The sequence below is a fragment of the Lactuca saligna genome, chromosome 1 (genome assembly GCF_052625555.1).
Source record: "Lactuca saligna cultivar CGN05327 chromosome 1, ASM5262555v1, whole genome shotgun sequence".
NCBI classification, from domain to species: domain Eukaryota; kingdom Viridiplantae; phylum Streptophyta; class Magnoliopsida; order Asterales; family Asteraceae; genus Lactuca; species Lactuca saligna.
In genome coordinates this window covers 148,796,414-148,812,691 of record NC_136417.1, presented here as the reverse complement: position 1 = coordinate 148,812,691, position 16,278 = coordinate 148,796,414, and the positions used below count along the sequence as shown (strand labels likewise).

The window sequence follows — 16,278 nt, the reverse complement described above, 5'->3', positions numbered from 1 at the left end:
CGAATGACTATATAAAATGGAACAAAAGCAAAGTTTGTCTTTATTTTAGAAACAAACCGATACCATTAGCGTCTATTGATAAATTACAATTCATCCTAACAATTATGTAATGGTTATTGACAAGGAGCATATCCAATGTCTGATGTTTTGTCTAGACTTCTCCGTACATACAAATCAGAATATTCGGCAACATCGTTATACAATTGCTCAACTAAATGTTTTCAATCCACATAACACATCATGTAAATATAATATCGAATTAATTAATATTTGTGATAAATAAAAACAAACTTTGCTTTTCTTTCATTTTATATAGTCGTTTAAGTTTTATAATGTCATCCAAATTTTTAATGTCGTCCGAATTTTATATGGTTATCAAAATTTTTAATAATAATAATAATAATAATAATAATAATAATAATAATAATTATAATATTTAAAAATAAAAAATAATTAAACGCAATAAAAAAACAAAAAATGGAAAAAAAATATAAAAAAAAACACAAAAATATCAAATCAGGGGTGAAATTGGAAAAAGATAAGGGTTATAGCATTAGCATTAAGGAAACATATTTTTGTTGGAAAACACACATGTATTGCTTTCTCAATTCCGGTAGTACGATGTAAGTGTTTGAAATTTTGTAGCATTTTTTGTTTTTTATATTTGATTTTGTATCGAATAAAATACTTGTATTATTGTGTTTATAGATTACTAAATAAAAATGTGTTTTTTCAAGATTTACTTACGAATATTATAGTCTAAGAAATATGCATATATACACCTAAAACGTTGAATTTTTTGGTTTAAAAATTTATGTTTTTTTTTTAAGTTTTCCATTTTTTTTAAAATTTACAGTTTTATAAAAATTGCAGTTTGTTAAAAAAATCATTTTTTTAAATTCGTATTTTCTAAAAAATTCAAAATTTTGCAATTTTTTAAAAACAAAAATTATTATTTTTATAAAAAAATCAAAAAATTAATTTATTATGTTAATTTTTAGACCTTTTTATTAATATTTCCAATAACATAAAATATTAAACATTAAATAAAATTGGTAACATACCGATCATGCCCTTAATAAGTTAATTTTGATCTAACACTCCATTTTTAGTTCTTGGAAAAATATCATTACTCAACGGAACTCACCTTTTATATATATATATATATATATATATATATATATATATATATATATATATATATATATATATATATATGTATGTATTATAAAACATACTTAACATTTCATGAAATGATAGAGATACATGGTTGATAACTTAGTGTACAAATTTGTTATGCACAAACCACTCATCTTTTATGAACAAAAACTGATTATGGTAAAAAATAATCAACAAATATTTGAATGAAAGAAACATCAATTATTATTTTTTTTTTTCCTTTTTAACGTGTTGGGCATGAAAATTTTCTAACATATCAATCATAAAATTTATTACAATTGAAACAGTCAAGTAATATTTTCAGAATAAAAAACCATTCATCGAAACATTAATAATTATCGTCGCCGTTTTGCACGGGTGTACATCTAGTGTGTGTGTGTGTGTGTGTATTATGATAGAATGCATCGGTAGGAATTTAGTAAAGTTAAATAATTATTTAAATAGATAAAGATAGATATTAAATAATTTCCATAATTGTATGTATAGAAATGATATCCATAATTATAATCTCTTTTTATGGAAACTAATTAAATTCATCATTATTGTTAACAATAATATTCTTTCAGAATGAATTCGCATCTAGGTGTTTATGTATAGGTTCGTTTTTTTGTTTCAGTATTCACTCACATAAAATACAATAAAGTTGCATTGAATATGAAGAACAAGAGTGTATTCTACAAGAATACACTCTCATTCTGCTATAATAAACTCTCATTCTTCTAGATACGAATTCATTCTAAAAGAATATATTATATTTGACATTAATGACGAATTTAATTAGTTTACATAAAAATGAATTATAAATATGGATATCATTCAATATAGATATAATTTTTACTAATTTCTTATTTGTGTATTCTTCCATACAATAGATGTGAGAAACATTTGCACCTACTATATATATATATATATATATATATATATATATCCCTATTCTAATAAAAGAATAAGTTTAATCTCATATTGACAAGTGTCATGCAATTAGAACCCCTCATTAATGTTATATATCATTTATCATGCCACTTGTCCACCTATTAATTATTCATTTCAAATTTCAAATTTTAAATTTCCCATTCTAATTTTATTAAATTAATAATTCATTCTTCATTTTAAATTTCAAATTTTAAAATTTCTCCTTTTAATTATATTAAATTAATAACATTAAATTAAAAACTAAAATAAAATTAATATAAATAATAAAATGATATAACTCCACATATTTATTTAAATCAACGATTATAATTTTATATAACTAGAAAAATATATGTTAAGTAATAATTTATTTAATATAATTTATTAATTATTTTGATTTTTTAATACGAAAATTTAATTGATTTTATAACCGTGGTTATCACGGGTTATAAACTAGTGTGTATATATATATATATATATATATATATATATATATATATATATATATATATATATATATCCCTATTCTAATAAAAGAATAAGTTTAATCTCATATTAACAAGTGTCATGCAATTAGAACCCTTCATTAATGTTATATATCATTTATCATGCCACTTGTCCACCTATTAATTATTCATTTCAAATTTCAAATTTTAAATTTCTCATTCTAATTTTATTAAATTAATAATTCATTCTTCATTTTAAATTTCAAATTTTAAAATTTCTCCTTTTAATTATATTAAATTAATAACATTAAATTAAAAATTAATATAAATAATAAAATGATATAACTCCACATATTTATTTAAATCAACGATTATAATTTTATATAACTAAAAAAATATATGTTAAGTAATAATTTATTAATGATTTTGATTTTTTAATACGAAAATTTAATTAATTTTATAACCGTGGTTATCACAGGTTATAAACTAGTGTGTATATATATATATATATATATATATATATATATATATATATATATATATATATATATATATATATATATATATATATATATATATAATTTTAATAGCGAACCATTATTAATAAAAGAACAATGAACCAATCTAAATCGTTGAAATTTAAAGCGATCAATAGCAAAATGAATGATTGTAGAGTCTTACAATGGACACCTATATACCAGATTATAACAAAATTCACTTCATTTTTTCTTTGTTTACGTTTTTCTAGGCTTTGTTTTTTAATGGGAAAAAAAACTGAATATACCATTATTAATGATTTTTCGTTCTTTTTCCATAAAAATCTATATCGATATACAAAAAATGATTTTTTTTTTGTTCAAAAAAACCCATTTCATTTCTTTGTTTTCGAAAAGTTAAGATCAATTTTTTATCGAAAAAATTTAATAAATATATTTAAATTCATATTTTTTTTGGTACTCTTTACACATAGATTTATATTGATGTAAAAATAAAAAAAAATAAAAAAAGAAGAAAGAATACAATAAAGAAAACGAAATTTCAGTATAGATTCACATTGTGAATCTAGTCAGATACACATTGTGAATCTGGTCAGATACACATTGTGAATAATAATAAGTAAGATTCACATTGTGAATGTTAAAATTGAAATATTTACAGTTTAGATTTACACTGTGAAACTGAACTGATCGCAATATTTTTTTTAATTGATGTTGATGATAATCAATCGAGGACAGAAAACTGAAATTTTTTGTATAATTATTGTTTTGGATAAAAATAAAGTTAAATATTGAAAAAAAAAAAAAACTACAAAACAAAATGTGTTTTTTTTTTGAAAAAAAAGATTGCCTTTTGTATATCAACATGGATTTTTATAGAAAGTTGACGAAAATCGTGAACAACGTTATATTTGGATTTTTTTTCCGATAACGGACGTTGCTTAAAAAAATTTAAACGAAAAAAGAGGTGAATTTTATGGTATAATCTGATATATGTGCATACAATGTACAAGTGTACATCCATTTCTTTGGTCGTTGATCGCTTTAAATTTCAATGCTCACGATGGGTTCATTGGTTCTTTGTGAATAATGGTTTTTTATTAAACTTCACCTTATATATATATATATATATATATATATATATATATATATATATATATATATGTGTGTGTGTGTGTGTGTGTGTGTATATATATATATATATATATTTATAGGTGTAAAACCCATTTATTATATGGGTTCATTTAAAATAAAATTTAAATATGAAATTCTAAATATTTAATAGTTTGAATTTATAAGAAAATTAATAAAATATTGAATTATTAAAATTAATGTTTTTTTTTTCTTTTTAAAATTTAAACAAATAATTTAGATAAATAAAAAAGAAAACTAATGAAGTTTTAGTTTACAAATTTTAAAATTAAAAGCTAAGTCAATTAATAAAATTGATATGTATTTATTATTACATTTATTATAATTATTACATTTAAATATTATGTGTTATGTGAAATTTGATAAAATCGAAAAAACCACAAATGCCATGTGGAAAAAATTTAATTGAAAATAACCACAAATGTGTTTTTTCCAACCAAACATGTTTCCTTAAACTATGATAATCATTATTTTAATATACACAATACATACTTTTTTTGTTTTGTTTTTATTTTTAGAACGCTATTTTTATCGAAAAATTATTTTAAATATATCAAGATTCATAATTTTTTATTTTCTATAAATAGATATCCATATTAATATAGTCTTAAGATAAAACAAATAGAGTTTCAGCTCTCTTTATTCATAAGTGAATAAAAATGCATTAGGTTTTATTACAGTACATTCGTTACTCACTTATGAATAAAACATATATGCTTAACTTGTTTATAGTTTAAGTACGGTTCATATATCAATATAAAACGTAATAAAGTTGTTTTTACCTAATATATAATTTTTACATTATCTTTCGTCACATGTTATATTTATATATAAATAAAATGTGTACTAGTTATCGTCATTTGTTATATTCATATATGAATAAAACATTTATCAGATTTTTATTATAGTTAATTTGTTATTTATATATAAAAATGCTAATAAAATACGAAGTGTTTTGAAAAATTTGAACTACTTATTCATATATGAATAACAATAAACTGTAACAAAATTATGATAAAAATGTTCTTTATATATGAATATAACTTGTGATGAAAGCTAATACACTTTTATTCATATGTGAGTATAAGATGTGACAAAAGTTGATGTAAACTATAAAAAGTTTATTATATATTATATGCATATATAAATGATACTTAAACTATAAAAAAATTAATTAGATTTTTTATTTATAAGTGAATAACGAATGTATTGTAGTAAAAATCTGATGTATTTTTATTCACTATAAAAAAATAAAAAATTTATTTTATCTTAAAACTATATCAATATGGACGTCTATTTATAGAGAATAAAAATTATGAATTTTGATATATTTAAAATCATTTTTCGATAAAAAAAGCTCGTAAAAAATTAAAAATATGAAAAAAAAAAAATTATGTTTTTGCATATACTAGAATAATGATTAACATAGTTTAACGAAATGTTGTGCTATAATTACCCCCTTAACCAATTTACCCCTCCCCCTAATATCAATCTAATCACTCATTTACTTTTGATTTAATTTTTTTTTGTTTCTTTCACTTTTTTTTTTTTTTTTTTTTTTGTTGTTTTTGTTTTCTTTTATTTTATTTTATATTTTAATCTTGGTATTATTATTATTATTATTATTATTATTATTATTATTATTATTATTATTATTATTATTATTATAAAGTTCGATAACCATATAAATTTCGGATGACATTTTAAAATTCGAACAACATTATAAGTTCGGTGTAATGCCCCGTTTCTGGTACGTATTTCGAATGAATAATTCTTTTTATTTTAGAAGCTACTCGACGAGTCAGTAGCCCTAACTCGTCGAGTAGATGCGGGTCAGCACGTGAATTTAGTGGGGCGACTCGACGAATCTGATATTCCCGACTCGGCGAGTCTGCCAGGCTGGATGCCGAAGTTATTCCGGATTCTGGTCTTATGCCGAGTGGGGCCCGATGCAGTGGGTGGGGCCTGATGCAGTGGGCAAGGTCCACTATATGTTTTATGTGTTAGTATGGTATGTGGTAGTTTGGGGGTGGGGGGGGGGGGTTGGGGGGTCATTAAGTTTTGTTATTACAGTTTTAGTTTTTGGTTTCAGGTACTTCAGCTAGGAAAGGGAAGGGGTCGAGATGATGGCATGACACACACCACAGTTTTTAGCTTGGGAGCATTTGAGACTCTGATATTTTTCTTACTTTGTTAATACATTATTTGAGTTTGAGATTTTGAGATACATGATATTTGGTCTTTTTATTTGATTACGAGTGGTTACCGTTTCTTTATATGATTTGAAAAGAATTTTTTGGGTTGTACTTTTGGGTTGTTTCATTCGAACAACATTATAAAATTCGAATGACTATATAAAATGAAACAAAAGCAAAGTTTGTCTTTATTTTAGAAACAAATCTATACTATTATCGTCTATTGATAAATTACAATTCATCCTAACCATTATGTAATGGTTATTGACAAGGAGCATATCCAATGTCTGATATTTTATCCAGACTTTTTCGTACATACAAATCAGAATACTATTGCTCAACAAAATGTTTTCAATCCACATAACACACCATGTAAATATAATACCGAATTAATTAATATTTGTGATAAATAAAGACAAACTTTGCTTTTGTTTTGTTTTATATAGTCGTTTGAGTTTTATAAAGTCGTCCAAATTTTTAATGTCGTCCGAATTTTATATGGTTATAAAAAAAATTATAATAATAATAATAATAATAATTTTAATAATAATAATAATATTATTATTATTATTATTATTATTATTATTATTATTATTTAAAAATAAAAAAGAATTAAACGCAATAAAAAACAAAAAATGCAAAAAAAAAAAAAGGGAGACAAAAATATCAAATCAATGGTGAAATTGGAAAAAGAGAAAGGTTATACTATTAGCATTAAGGAAACATGTTTTGTTAGAAAACACACATGTATTCCTTTCTCAATTTCGGTGGTACGATGTAGGTTTTTACGTAAAAAATAAATAAGTGACCAAGAATGATTCCTTAATTGTTAACATTTTTCGTTTTTTTAATTGAACTTTTATATATATATATATATATATATATATATATATATATATATATATATATATATATATATATATATATATATATATATATATATATATATATATATATATATACTTCCACAAGACTTTTAAAATACATATGATTTTCTATTATAAAAACCGTTTTACTTGGAAGGATTGTAAGCTTGAACTTTGTAGAAGTAGAAAACAACTGAAACATGCATTTCTCGTGACATCCTCTCATCTGATCTCTATATATGTTATGTAAACTATCCACTTCTCCATCCCTCTTTCCCATGATCACCCTTCTAAAATGAACAATCTTTTCATCACAATCCTTGTCTTCTTCCTCCCTTTTATCTTCTTTGACAGTTGTGTGGTGTTGGGTGCCCGGATTCTCACCGGCCATTGGAAGCCAATTTCCAATGTGACTGATGCTACGGTGGTGGACATCGGGAAGTTCGCTGTGGATGAGCATGACTTGAAGGATCATGCGTCTCTGAAATTTGTAAGGGTTGTTAGTGGAGAGATCCAAGTGGTGGCTGGAATGAATTACAAACTTACGATTACGACAGTCAATGGTGGTTTGGAGAATAACTATGTGGCTGTTGTTTGGGTTAAACCTATTCAAAAATCTAGACAGCTGGTGTCATTCAAGGGCCCCATTTGACGCATTGGGATATGGTTTTGAAATGTGTATTTAATCTTTATGTGTAATAATTTTTTTTTAATAAATGAAAAAGAAAGATGGAGATAAATGAAGAATACATGCAAGCTTATGGTGGTGACATTAATGTGTTCTTATTTTTTATTGGTCACTTTATCAAGTTTAGGGTGTTGAGATTGATATGTTCTCCTGATTTTTCATATGTTGCTTTATCTGTGTATAGAAATTTGTTGACGGGTAAAAGGAAACCAAAAGTTTAGATATTTGGATTGCTTCTTTTTAAAATCATTCTCAAAAGGCACTTGAAATTTAAAAAAAAAAAAAACTATTAGAAGAGTCTTTAGAGCTTATTAGTAACACAAGCAGTTGTCATGAGCTTTTGTAATGATTTGGTGGACCCATGAGTTTTCAGCTTACTAGAAGTAAGATAACATATACAAATAACCCATAAAATCAAACTGAAAAAAACTTTCATCATATTCCAAAGATATAATGTAATTTTTTCCTTTTTTTTTTTTTTATGAAAAAACTCTCCAAGTGAATTGATTTGTACATATTTAGTCATTGAGTTTTTTTTCATCTATATTTACCCTCTTCGACTTTTTTAACTATACACATTTAGTTCTTATGACCGGCTACTCTGCTGATCCGAAAAAATGATTTAAAAAGGTAATCTATTTCTCATTTTATACACATTTATTCTTTAATATTTTTTTTTTGCATATTTAGTCATGTATATGTTTTTGTTGCAAAATAAATCTTTCTTGTTTCTGTACACATTCAGTACTTATGGTCAGTTTTTTTTAGGGTTTTTTCATGTCATCCTACATGGCACAATAATTAATAAGGTGTTCAGGGTTGTTTATGGTTATGACCATCGCAGCCTCGGCTGCTTTGTTGCTTAGTTCTTGTGGTTTGGCTAAGGTCTTGAGTTCTAAATGTCGTACTTCTTCATACGATCGCATATTTTAATGACCTTTATATCCACGCGTTCGTATTTGAGTCTACTATAATTTTCGTTTAGATTACTCTTGTTTAAAAGTAATATGTTTTTACTTAGAATCTTTATATCCATGCTTCTTTATGTATGTATGTACGAACGTTTTTTTTATATAAAATCGTAATTAAAAATATATTTTTTTAACGGGAGTAATCTAAACAAAAATTATAGTAGACTCAAATACAAACGTGTAGATATAAGGATCGTTAAAATATGCGATCGTATGAAGAAGTCACGACATCCATAACCCAAGACTTAAGCCCAAACCATAAGAACTAAGCAACCAAGTTGTCGAGGTCGCGGTGACGGTGACCATAAGCATGATCAGCCCCAAACACCTTATTAATGATTGTCCCGCATAGGATGTCGTGAGAAAAACTTAAAAAATGATCATAATTACTGAATGTCTACAAAAACAACAAAGACTTATTTTGCACCAAAAGAATATTAAGGACTAAATGTGTACAAAGTCAGAAATATATTACCCTTTTAATCATTTTTTCAAGCTTACCTAGAGTAGTCGGTCATAAGGACTAAATGTGCACAACTAAACAAGTTGAAGGGGTAAATGTGAACAAAAAAACTCGGCGACTGAATGCATACAAATCAAAAAAATATATTATCATTTTAAGTCATTATCCCTAAACAAAATTCTCATATCCAAAATAATCAGAATTATGCTCGACGTATACGATCTTAACTCAAAATCCAACTTTTAAGGTCTTAATCATTAAGACACTTTACCCCAACCTCAGATTAAACTCTAAAAGATATCTTTATGCATAAAGTCTCTAACTTTATCCCTTTGCATGGATAAAGAGAGCTTAATCCCAAAACCCTAACTTCCAACATCACCAAAAAAAAAAAAAAAAAAAAAAAACCATAACTCATGCATGGATGAAAGGAAAGGATCAAGCTTGCATTTTTATGATAGTATGTTCCCTAAAATGTCTAAAAGGACAACTTAAATGCTCCAGAGTATTCCATACTCACAAATATAAAGGTTTGGGGACAAAATGAGCAAAAACTTAAGCATAAAAACGATCTAGCCAAGCAAGCCTCAAGATATGAACATTATACCTTCTAGAGTTGAACAATGAGGTATAGATTCTAGATCCAATGGCTTGAATGCACCACCACTTCTTGAATGATATTCATTCACTATCAAGAGCACTAAAAAATCACTCAAAAGCTTCAAATCTCGCTCTCAAGGGCTAGAGTTTCGATTTTAGGGTTTAGAAGAATGGAGGCTAATCATAAAAAGGTCCAATGAGGAATAAGATGATTAAATAAGGGACACAACCCTAAAAATTTAGGGTTTAAGGGCAGCACGAGTATGTCCTGCGTACTTACGTGTACATCTAGCATACTCTAACACCTCCTCGATCCAATTACTAAGTTACGCCCGCCGTAAGCACATGTATGCCCAACATAAGGGCTTATTGTGCAAAACTTTGATATTTAAAGGTTAAAAAACAGAATTTACCTACAAAAAGGTTGTTACAATTCTCCTCTACTAAAATCAGACTTCATCCTCGAAGTCAGCCTTTGTGAACAAGTTAGGGTAATGTTCACACATCTCAGCCTTGGGCTCCCAAGTCCACTCTGAGCCTTTTCGGTGTTGCCACTGGACTTTGACTAAGTTTACTACCTAGTTCCTCAAGGTCTTCACTATCCTATATAGAATCGTCACCGGCCTCTTGATGTAATTCAGGTAACCATCGACCTGAATATCCTCCAAAGGAACCACAATTGTCTCATCGGCCACACACTTCCTCAATTGGGAAGCATGGAAAGTGTCATAAATCTGATTTAACTCCTCGGGAAACTCTAAAATCCTCAGGCAGCTCTATTCGGTAGGCCACCTTGCCCATACGGGATACCACTCTGAAAGGGCCAATAAACCTAGGGCCCAGCTTGCCCCACTTCCTGAATCGGATAACAACTTTCCAAGGTGATACCTTCAGGAGCCCCAAGTCTCCAACCCGAAACTCCAACCCAAAGCATCATCGATCCGCATAACTCGTCTAGCGGCTCTAGGCCATTGGAAACCTCTGACTAACATGTTTAATAAGATTTTTTTTCGTATTGAGCACCATATCAGTACTCCCCATGACTCTCTACCCGACCTCTCCCCATTAGATAAGACTCTAACACTTCCTCCCATACGTGAGCTTGAAGGGCGGCATGCTAATATTGGCATTATGTCTGTTTTGTAAGAAAACTCAGCCAGAGGAAGGTAGGACTCCTAACTCCCACCAAAATCAATGATGCAGACCCTTAATATATCCTTAAGCGTCTGCATAGTCTATTCGCTCTTTTGGATTAATGTATAAGTCCCTAATTATAATTGGTATGTACTTGAACCTCACTATATCCTTCAAGGGTGTATTGTGATTCCATTTGAGGCATTCACACTATTGGTGCTAAGTTCTTAAAAGGCGAATACATCAAGGTTAGAAAGTTACAATAAGAGGTAATTCTAGAACTTATTTCTATGTTGTTTATGTCAATTGCATGCTAGTTGTTGGCTTAACGTCTTGGAAACAACATTGCATGTATAGTTAGTGAAAACATAGATTCAAGTCATTTAGGGTTGTATGTACACTATAGGATGTCGTAGTATTCCAAAACCCATAAGTGGTATCAGAGCCTAGAGTTGTTTTCAATTATACTTGATGCTACTTGTTGTTTAAGCTTGAAAATATCGAATTTCTGCAGTTCTGGATAGTGAACTCGCCGAGTCCAAGGCAAAAACTAACCAACTCGCCGAGTCAGTTCATGTACTTGATGAGTTGGTGCTTCAGAATGCAGTTTTTTGACTTTTTTGGCTAGAATTGGACTAGGATCATTACCATAAGATGTTTTTGAACTTATAAACATGTTTTTGATGTGGTAATGATCATTCTTATCCAAATCAAAATATAATTGTCAAATTTTCATGTTTTGTATTAGTTTATATGATTAGGCTAATTACATGACATTTGTTTGATATGAATTGTCTTGTTCTTATAAGTTTAATTCGATTATGCATGAATTATTTGATTATTGTGTTAATTCAATTATGTTTTAAATGCTTTTAATGGACTCCGTAACATGTCCTCAAGTTATGGAAAATGAAAGGTTTTTCTTTTAAAAGTTCATTAAATCTCATAGGTTATGGAAAAAAATGAAAAGTCTTTCTTTTAATGGATTTAAAAGTATTCCATAACTTGTCCTCAAGTTATGGAACTTGAAAAGTTTTTCATTAAACCACTTTAAAATCATAAGTTATGGAATCCAAAAGTTTTTACAAGTTTCAAAACTTGCCGTCAAGTTTTGGAATTTGTAAAGTTTCTCTTATGAATACTTTAATTCCAAACCAAACCCTAGAATTTTAATAGCTTAAAGTTCAACCCTTATACTATTATAATATTATAGTTTAATAATTATATATGTATAAGAATAAATCCAGTCTTACCGTTAGTAAGCCGTATTCACGAAGCCGGTCTATAAGGGGGTATACGGTTACTGCCTATGAAATGGCAGTTTAATGGGTGTCCACTCTCACCCACCGCTTCCTTGACTGGTGGAGGGTCGTTAGTCGAACGGGTTTGATAGGACATTTAAATATTCATTAAAACAAAAAACTTATAAAATTCCCAATCTTAGTTACTTAGGAAAAATGTGAATTTGGTGCTAACCCATGAAATTGCACTTTGCACCTTTTTAAGTCATTAGTGGAGCGCGTGTGGTTAACCGGCACACTAATCTGGGAGAGACAGTGTGTGGCAAAGGGTAGCTTGATGTTAACCATAGATCAATGGAGTATGTGTGGTTAACCGGTACATTGATTAGGTGGTTGTTACATTAAGTGTACCAAGCTAATTTGCATGGTTATTCACACTTGGTTTGTGATCCTTGACATCCCAGTCACAAATTTGAAGGGTACAATCGAGATTTAAACATGGCATTGAAAATTGTTCAATGAATCTCAAAGGATCTAGGAGTTTCAATTCACTTAAAACCTAAAGATCTTTTTCGTTTTTCGTGGTGGGAATTGGTAAATCGTCATTTACCTACCTTCAAATATTTTGCATTCGGATTACAGCATCCCTCTTCCGAATTGTAAAATATTGTGTTCGGTCCTAGCCTTAATATATCATTTGGGTGTTATATTAAGGACTTAAATCAACTAACTTGAATTTCTTCCATTGTAGATGTCTAGATCAGACAACTATGGTCTTCCCAAATCTCTTGGAACAAACTTTCCTCCTGAAGATGATGCCCAACAACATCATGCTTCACTTCCTCCACCCCCTCCAATTATTCTCCTTGACCCACAAGCTCAAAGAGTTGAAAAGTTCATGGCCACTCAAGCCCTAATTGCAATGATACATGAAGATGGAAGGCATGTGTGTACTCACGTCTTGGTGATGAAGTCATATAATGACAGGCTAAGAGCATTGGGTGTCGTTGTCTCAAGGATGTTGACTGTTGACTGGGTTCTTCAATCACTTCCTGAGTCATATAGTGAGTTCATTAACGACTTCTATGTGACAGACCACGACATGACCCTTATTGATCTTACCTATTTGCTTGTTACTGCTGAATCAACAATGATCTAGCGCACCGGAAAAGCAAATTTGATTGGAAGATCTACTTCTCAAACTTCCATGGACATTGACAATGGAAACATTGGAAGTCTAGAAAAGTCTTCTCTTCCCAATGGAAAGGGATCGGCCATTGTCAACCCGGATGACCAAAAGGAAAAGAGAAAGGCTAAGTCTGAGATAGTCCCATTTACCATTCCCAAAGAGTCTATATGTTTCTATTGCCAATAGAAAGGGCATTGGTTGCGAAGCTACCCTGACTACCTGAAAGATGTAAGAGAAGGTAGAATCAATAAGTTTGACTCTGCTTCAGGTAAGTTCACTATCTAACTCTATTAAGTTCCTAAATGATGATCCTTAATACATGATGTGGCTAGGTTGCATTTTGATGTTTTGTAGGATCTTGCAAAAGAAAGGAAGCTTAAAAGAAGAGTATGTTGAATCTGGTCGCAAAGATGGATTTCAATCGCATGGTTCGAAGATCTGATTTTTGAGCTGCTGCTTAGGAGTTATGATAGATTGCTAGGGAATATGTAATAATATAGTTTTCATTTGTAATTGCAGTGTAAGAAAAAGTTTTTCCACATTTTATAAAAAAAAAAAATTTTGTTTTTTATTTTATATCTCCTTACAAAGTCATTTGTGAAAAATTAATGTTTGTATGTTGCCATGTTAGAAATATGAATTTGATTCTTTCGTTTGTAGTAGTGTCAAGAATTTGCCAGATAAGGAAAGATTCTCATCACCCAAGTCTCAATTGGACAGAAACTTGGGATCCTGCAAGTTGTAATGCCTGATGAATGAGAATTTTCATCTTTGGCAAATTAAGACTAATTCCTTGATCACATGTATATGTGATTCAAGTGAAGGACTAAGGGATCGAGTACACATTCTTGTGCACTCGTCAATGTCCACCACAGAGATCGATAAGACTATTCGTCATGATTTACTAAAGTTTAGTAAATATGGTTATACTTACAAGTTTAAGTATAATTCTGAAACATTGGAAAAGCTTCAATGTATGGCAGAACGAATGAGAAGAATCAAATTGGTCAGAAAGATAAAAGTTTCTTCAATCTGAAAAGATGGGAAAGTACTTTAGTATCGTGTTTTATGATCATCTTATTGATTATGGTAAACCATATCACAATTGATCCTCTAAGGACATCTTAGTGCATTCTTATGGCTAAGAAGAGGAATCATGAATTATTGAAGTGGTTAAATCAAGAAGATGAGTTATACTTTGTTCCAAAAAAACAATTCTTAGTGTTATACTCCAAGATTGGAATTTGAGTGACATATCTGAAGAAAGGTTTATAACACTTGTCAAATGTAGAGTAAAATGTTTCTTACTCTTGTACATTTGAAATTGGTAAGTTGTGATGTCTTGGATAAGACAAAGATCAACTATGACTAACTCTGTGAAGTGTTTATCTTGATAAGAATCCGCACTAACTCTTGAATATTTTTCTATCAAGGAATTCTTCTTGACAAGAGAGTCTTATATGTCAAGAGGACAGTAGGACTCTTAAATGTCTTGAAAGTTTCAAGAATTAATCAAGGATGAAACCTATTGTTTATCGCTAGCATACGACTTGAGGTTTGCAACCTATCGTGTTGACATATTCTTGTTTCTATGCCCATTCTGGTTAAAGTTGACTATGTATGTAAGTTCTATGAGTTCTCAATTGTGTGCATAACAACTTGGAAGCAATGGTAGGACCTTGTATTTCCAGGTAGCAAGAAATTAAGATTGAACAAGTTCAGTCCATATGAGTTTGGATTTGTCACAAACCTTGTCTTATGATCATGGTTTGACAAATTCATATGGATAGGAACATATACACCATAAATCTAAGTGTTATAAAGTTTCACTAAGTAGATTTTAAGGAGATAGCGGTTGTGATATTTGCATTCTCAAATTTGATTATGATTACGACATACCTTTTAATAATTCAAATTGTGAGAAATGGAAAAAGCTCTAAAGATTTAAGACTTATTGCTCTAAGTTCTTCAATTGTTTAGACACACATGTGAGCTATATAATGAAAGGTGTATGGGTCTGAGAAGCCTAGATAAAGTTTTATCGAAGCATCTCGTATCAGAAATCAGAATTTTCGTAATGACAGTTAATAAGTATGGATTTCTAGAAGTCCAACTGATTTCTGAGTACATGTCAAAGCTAGTGGGAGAATAATTCTTATGCTAATAAGGATGCAATTGTTATGCTAGTGGGAGCATAGTCAATTATTTTAAGTGTTGCAAGTTAGCAATGTTAATTATAGAAAACGACAATTTGTAGGGTTTGAAAAGTTGTTTTGCTATAATTAAGGGAGAAGAATTCATACTTCATTTCAAATCTAAAATCTTAGATTGTGAGAGTTTAATCAAATTTAGTCAAATATATATGAATGTTATGTTGGAATGGTTCAACATAAGGTAATTCTATATATGGAAATGTTAATTGCGTTCTCCTAATTCGATCATGATTATGGCATCCCCTTTCATAATCTGAATTGTGAGAACATGGCAAATAAAAACATTATAGCTAAAGACTGGTCAAGTATCATGTCTTTATGTGAGACATTATGAATCGTGTCCAGTATGCTTCGAGTATTGGATCGATTACATGTGCTATAATATTCATTTGTTCTAATTTTCCAAATACCTAGGGCATTAAGATGGAAAAAGGGATAGAACCGGATATGACTAAATTGGTTAAACAACTGTTAAAGGACAATCTGAGGTTCAAGAAGGATTGGTTGCTTAAAGATAGTTGGATGTATAGCA

General features: G+C 28.9%; 1 pseudogene; it reads left to right on the top strand.

Moving 5' to 3' along the window:
• The first annotated feature begins 7,542 nt into the window (after positions 1-7,542).
• On the top strand, positions 7,543-8,156 carry LOC145012512 (cysteine proteinase inhibitor 5 pseudogene; annotated as a pseudogene).
• Positions 8,157-16,278: the final 8,122 nt, after the last annotated feature.